Raw genomic sequence first — 5,664 nt, 5'->3', positions numbered from 1 at the left:
AGAGAGAGAGAGAGAGAGAGAGAGAGAGAGAGAGAGAGAGAGAGAGAGAGGAGAAGAGAAGAGAAAAACGCGTAACAAGGACGGCAGAAAAGCGTAATCGCAAGGCATGATGAACGAACGAAATTTATTTTTGCGAGGAATTTGCATCTCCGCGTCTCCGCGCTGTGCGAAGAAGCAGCGAGCGGCCGCGGAGAAAGGCACGCACGGCGGTCCGGATTGCTCGGCGAGCAATCTTTATCCTGCCCAGCCTCACGTTCTGGCCGCTCAACGTGCATCCAGTAAGAGCAGGTCAGGGCAGGGCACAGAGCCATGAGAGTATTAGCTCTCCTGCGACGACGATCCAGCATCCATCGCGCGGTCAATTAACACGTTGATGAACGTCATGATAGGCGCCGGTGATCGGCGCTCTGACTCCGCCATGTGTCTTATTAAGTTACGTATAAGAGATAATTAGCCGCATTCGTGAAAAATCAGTGGTACGACCTACGAGAAGCCGATGAACGAAAGTTAGAGAGTGAGTTACGTATAAAGTATAATTCCCGCGCCGACACAAGTGTCTGGAAAACACTTAAGAGCTGTCTCAACAGTTGCCCCCTGAAACTTGTCTCGTGTGAGATATTTAAGCCCGTGTTGTAGTCAAGCTGTCACTTGTCTCATACGAGATACTCAGATTTTTATTCAGAGATAGACCCAAGTTTTGTCAGTTGAATTATGATATACGTGTGTCTGTAAACGTGATATGTGTGTCTGTAAACGTGATTCAGCTGAGAAATTTTCATCTGATTCTGAATCGAAATCTGAGTACCTCATTTGAGATAAATTTGAAGTAATAACTAGTAATACGAGTCTTAAATTTTTATTCAAAGTTATATCCAAGTATCTCAGTTGAATTATGATGTATGTAACATTTGTGTCTATGAATGCAATTCAGCTGAGAAAAAATCTCATATAACTCTGAATTCAAATCTGACTATCTCATTTGAAACGTGAGTTTGATGTAATAACTAACAATATGGGTCTTAGATTTTTATTCAGAGTTAGATACATGTATCTGAGCTGAATTACGATATATGTGACATTTGTGTCTGTAATTCATTTGTAAGTCATTTGTGTCTGAAAAACTCTCATCCAACTCTGGATTCAAATCTGAATTCAGTTCACTTGAGACGAATTTCAAGTAATAACTGTTGCTTTGTGCATCTTTGGGATTATATATATTATTCTAAGACATATTTTAGACATTTATATCGCCTGGGTTTGCGTTTGGAAAATTGACTGCACGGCTGATGAAGAGTCCATGAAACGACGCGAAAAGTATATTTACTGCGAATTGTTTATCTTTAATAATTGAAACTTCAGTTGAACATGGAAATAATAATGGGAATTATCGCGGCAGTCAACGTGCTAAAGTGCGAGTTTGCGAGGAGCATTCGCTCGCACCTGCTATGGTCGTCGGAGGCCCGAAGGCGAAGTATGAATTTCGCTATGTATCTCGATTGTGCTCACGAACGGAGAATCGTTCAATAAGAAGCGATCGGAATGTCAGTACCGTCGATACTTCCGCGATCTTGCACAACGCGACGGTCATCATCGACGTTTGTCGATCAGCGACGGCGGCGGCGGTGAGCTTCGTCAAGAAGCAAGATTGCATGCATATACGCGCAATTATCGAGTGCATCACGTAGCGCGGCACTCGCCACGAGGTCGCTTTTCTCCGCCTTCGGATGACGGGCGCAATCTCGTGGGAAATGATCCGAAAAGAAAGGGAAAGAACGGCGGCGCACGTCCGCGCGACGTTTCAGTTCGGGTCGGATGCACGTGATGCGCGCGAGTAAAAGATAATGAGGTGAGCGATACTCTCGGCGCGGTGTACCATCATCTTTCTCCTCCCGCTCATTCCCTTTTCTTCTTTCTCCCGCTCTTCGGCGGAGAAAGCGAAGTGTATCGACAACCCGTTACAAAATTGACGTCATTATATCTTCCCGATTGCGTCGTGATGCATTCGCGATGCAGAGCCGCGATGGCGTCTCTCTCAGCGGAGAAGAAAACGCACGCGGGATAACTTAAAGCATCCTCATTGCGAAACGCGGCTCTTCGCGCCGCATCGCGTCGCGTCGCGTCGCATCGCTGGAATGCAGTTGCACGAATTATCGGATAATTACAAATCGCAGCGACGCCCACTCACCTCTACCCGCGGACCTAGTGCCGCGGCGAGGCGCGCTCTCCAGCGGCGATGTGAGCGATGTAGGCGCCCGTTCTTCGCGGCTATCTCCAGCCCCTCTCGTCCTTATTCTTCTTTTGCCGCGTCGCGCAGCACGCGATTCGCAATTCGCAGGAAACAAGGCGCGCGCGCAAGGGCCAACGGACACAAGAAGCTGGAGACCTTGCGGCCGACAGTTTCGCCGGGGACGGATACAAAAGGCCGCACAAAGCACCGCGCCGCGGCCAAGACGCCGAGGACGTCTTGGTTCATCGGACGAAGCATCGTTGCGAAGGTGCGAGATGAGGCTGCGAGATGAAGAAGAGGCGGCTCTTTCTGCGCCGTGACGGCCGCCACGGCGACTCCGAGGCGCGCTTTAAAGATCAAGGTTCGTCGAATTAGATGCCAGCCGATTTCGAAGTGCGTGACATTAACACCTTGCTTCTGGATCGAGCGTGGATGTGTCCCGCTCAATGGACGGCATTCTTCCTCCCTTCCTCCTTGTTCTTCTGCTTCTTCATCTGTACCGCCCGGCGAGCGTGATATATTCTTCACTCGCTGTGTGTCCTTCCCTCTCCTCTCCTCTCTCTCGCGCGCGCGTCCGCGCGCATTGTTCGAAGACATTCGTGACATTTCATCCTCCTCGATCTTAAAGTCCGAGCTCCAAGATCGCACCGCTGGTCGTAGGTTACACTTGTAGCCGCAGTCGCGACACGGCCGCGATGTGTATCCGCTGGCGCGTCACGTTGCATCGAATCGACAGGTTTGCAACAGACCTCTTCCCCATGACGCCTGTCAATCTCATATTTTCGATCTTCTTCCTTTTTTTTATTTTTCTCATATCTATTTTTTGTCAATTTTTATACGTTTTATATTTTCACGCGCATGAAGAGGCAAGACGCGCTCATGCGCCGCAACAGATACTCATGTCATTTTGGCATTTTGGATCTTACATTTTTATATTTTTTTATACTTATTTTTCGTTAATTTTGTCAATTTTATATTCAATTTTTAATTCACATGTGTCAAACTGATGAGTCGACTCGACGAGGCGCGTTTGCGCGTTACAACAGACACTCGTATCATCTGCCAACTTGGCGTTTTTAATCTTCTTACATTTTTATATCTTCCTTAAATCTATATATATTTTTTTGTCTATTTATCAATGTTGTATTTATTTTTTTTATTCTTTCTCTCTTTCTCTCTCATTCACGAATTGAAACGACGAGCGAGGCGCGTTCGCGCGCCGCGCAACGGCTCCACCTGTGCCCCATAAGATATTTTCGCGGCGACAGCGCGGGAGGAAAGGAAGAGGCCAAGTGGAACGTAGAATTCGCACGGCTGCGCGAATTCAATGGAAGGTTATGAATATCCGATCTTCTTGTCGAAGCCGCGTGTCATACTTAAGCCGCCACCGCCGCCGCCGCCTCGCCGTAATGCCTTTGTCCGCGGCGCGGATCTCAAGTAGGCATTCCCTTGGTCGCGATGAAAGTGAAAACTCTTCGCTCTGCTCGCGAGAGATGACCTACTGCTTGCCAAGAATCTGGGTGCTCCATCGCGCGCGCGAACGGCCCGCCGGCGTATTATTCGCGGGCTCTCGCCTTTCCTCCTCCTTCTCCTCCTCGCGACTTAGACGAGCAAACCGCCGAATTGACCGCTTTCGGCAAGGTTCCTGGTTCCCGACCTCTGTAATTCTTGAATGTAATCGTACCAGTCGCTCGGGGATCGGCAGCCTCGAGCATCCTTGTAGCCTAGAGTCATCATTATTGTGCCCGCCACTTTACTTCTCGCCCGCGCACTCCTGGAATTGGTCTCTACAGACGCGCGCGCGTTCATTAAACGCGTCCATCATCACGCGTGCGCGCACGTGCGTGCGTTTCGCGATTCCCACAGGGAATGCTTGACATCATCCCCGTGGAATGTAGTGCACTTTATCCTGCGCGCTCGTCCGGGAAATTCAACTCGCTTTCTCAGGTGCTACTCGCGGGACTACCACAATTCCCCTCTCGGCCAAAGCGATCGCCGCGCGGCGTAACAATCGATCGTTTAGCATAACTTTGCATCGATTTGCACGGAGCACCTCGTCGATGTCGCGGCTCTTTTCGGCTCCCGGTGTTCGGTCTGGCCGAGGTGGGGATTAGAATCGACGGTTCTACGATTACCTGCAAACAGCTTCTGTAATACGCACACGACGCGACGTGGAGGGAAAAGGAAGAGGAGGAGGAGGAGGAGGAGGAGAAGGAGGAGGAAAAGGTTGCAAGAGCAACGAGAGACGTTCACACGAAGAGCCGTCGAGCTCTCTGTCTGGCAGGCAGTTTGGCAGGCTAACAAAGAGAAATTAGTTACACGATTGGTTGCGACGCGGCCTTAATGATACTCTTTTTTTTTCTTTCCCGAGACGAAGCGCCGCAAAACGCGACAATAGGCGGATTTCGTCGTTCCCCGGCCGAGGGGATGGATATTTGCGACACCAGGGTCGCAGCATGCTGCGAGATCAAGGTCTGTACGGAGAGCGCGCGCTTACCTTATACTCGCGCCGCGTGAAAAGCGTCGGCGAGGATGGGCACCGGATTTACTTTGCGACCGTAACCTTTCTCCTCGATTGGCTCGATTGATCACGATATATAACGTTTGTGAAAGCCGCGTCAGTCTTTGGGACGGGCTCGGAAATCGCGGGGTCTCATCGAGAGCGGTATTTCTGAAACGAAGGACGACCGACCACCCGCCACGTGAGAGGAGGAGGGTGGCGAGGAGGAAGGGGAGGATCGCGATTAATATTTCGAAGAGTATGCTCGCAAATGGCTCGGCTGATTGGTTTGCATTTGATCGAGCGCTCGGCTAATTAATTCGCCGCGGCCGCGAGAAACGTCGCGGATTTCCATCGCGAGGGCGATTGAGCGGCGCGGGACGACACGCGTCTCGCGTCCGTTCATTGTGCTTTTCATCGCGAATTTATGACGCTCGCGATCACGGCGATCGGCATTGTTGCAAATGAGATCTCGTTATCTCGCGATCTCGCATCGCCGGCGCGTCGCGCGATCCCGCGAGAGATGCGGACGGGATCCTGAGAGAAACGCCTACAAATGACTTCATTTTCATCCATCGCGCGTCAACGCGTTGGCGACGCGGAGTTCATCTGCGAGCTCCGCCTCGTCCGTCGAACGTTTGGAGCTCGCGAGGAGGAAGGGGGGCAAAAGAAAAAATAAAAGAAAAAAGGAGAGAAGCCGCGAAACGGCAATTAATCGTCCGACAATGCGATCATAAACGGCGTGTAGCCGTGTACACATCGCGTACGAAACCGAACGAAATATCAAATTGTTCCCATCGCCCTGTGACGAAACCCCCCGGGCTCAGGGAGAATACGGAAGGAGGGAGGCGGAGGGAGGGACAGAGAGAGCGAGAGAGAGAGAGAGAGAGAGAGAGAGAGAGAGAGAGAGAGAGAGAGAGAGAGAGAGAGAGAGAGA

The sequence above is a fragment of the Odontomachus brunneus genome, unplaced genomic scaffold (genome assembly GCF_010583005.1).
Source record: "Odontomachus brunneus isolate Ranch 3 - 2012 unplaced genomic scaffold, Obru_v1 Obru_scaffold_006, whole genome shotgun sequence".
NCBI classification, from domain to species: domain Eukaryota; kingdom Metazoa; phylum Arthropoda; class Insecta; order Hymenoptera; family Formicidae; genus Odontomachus; species Odontomachus brunneus.
Note: the sequence above shows the minus strand (reverse complement) of the source record.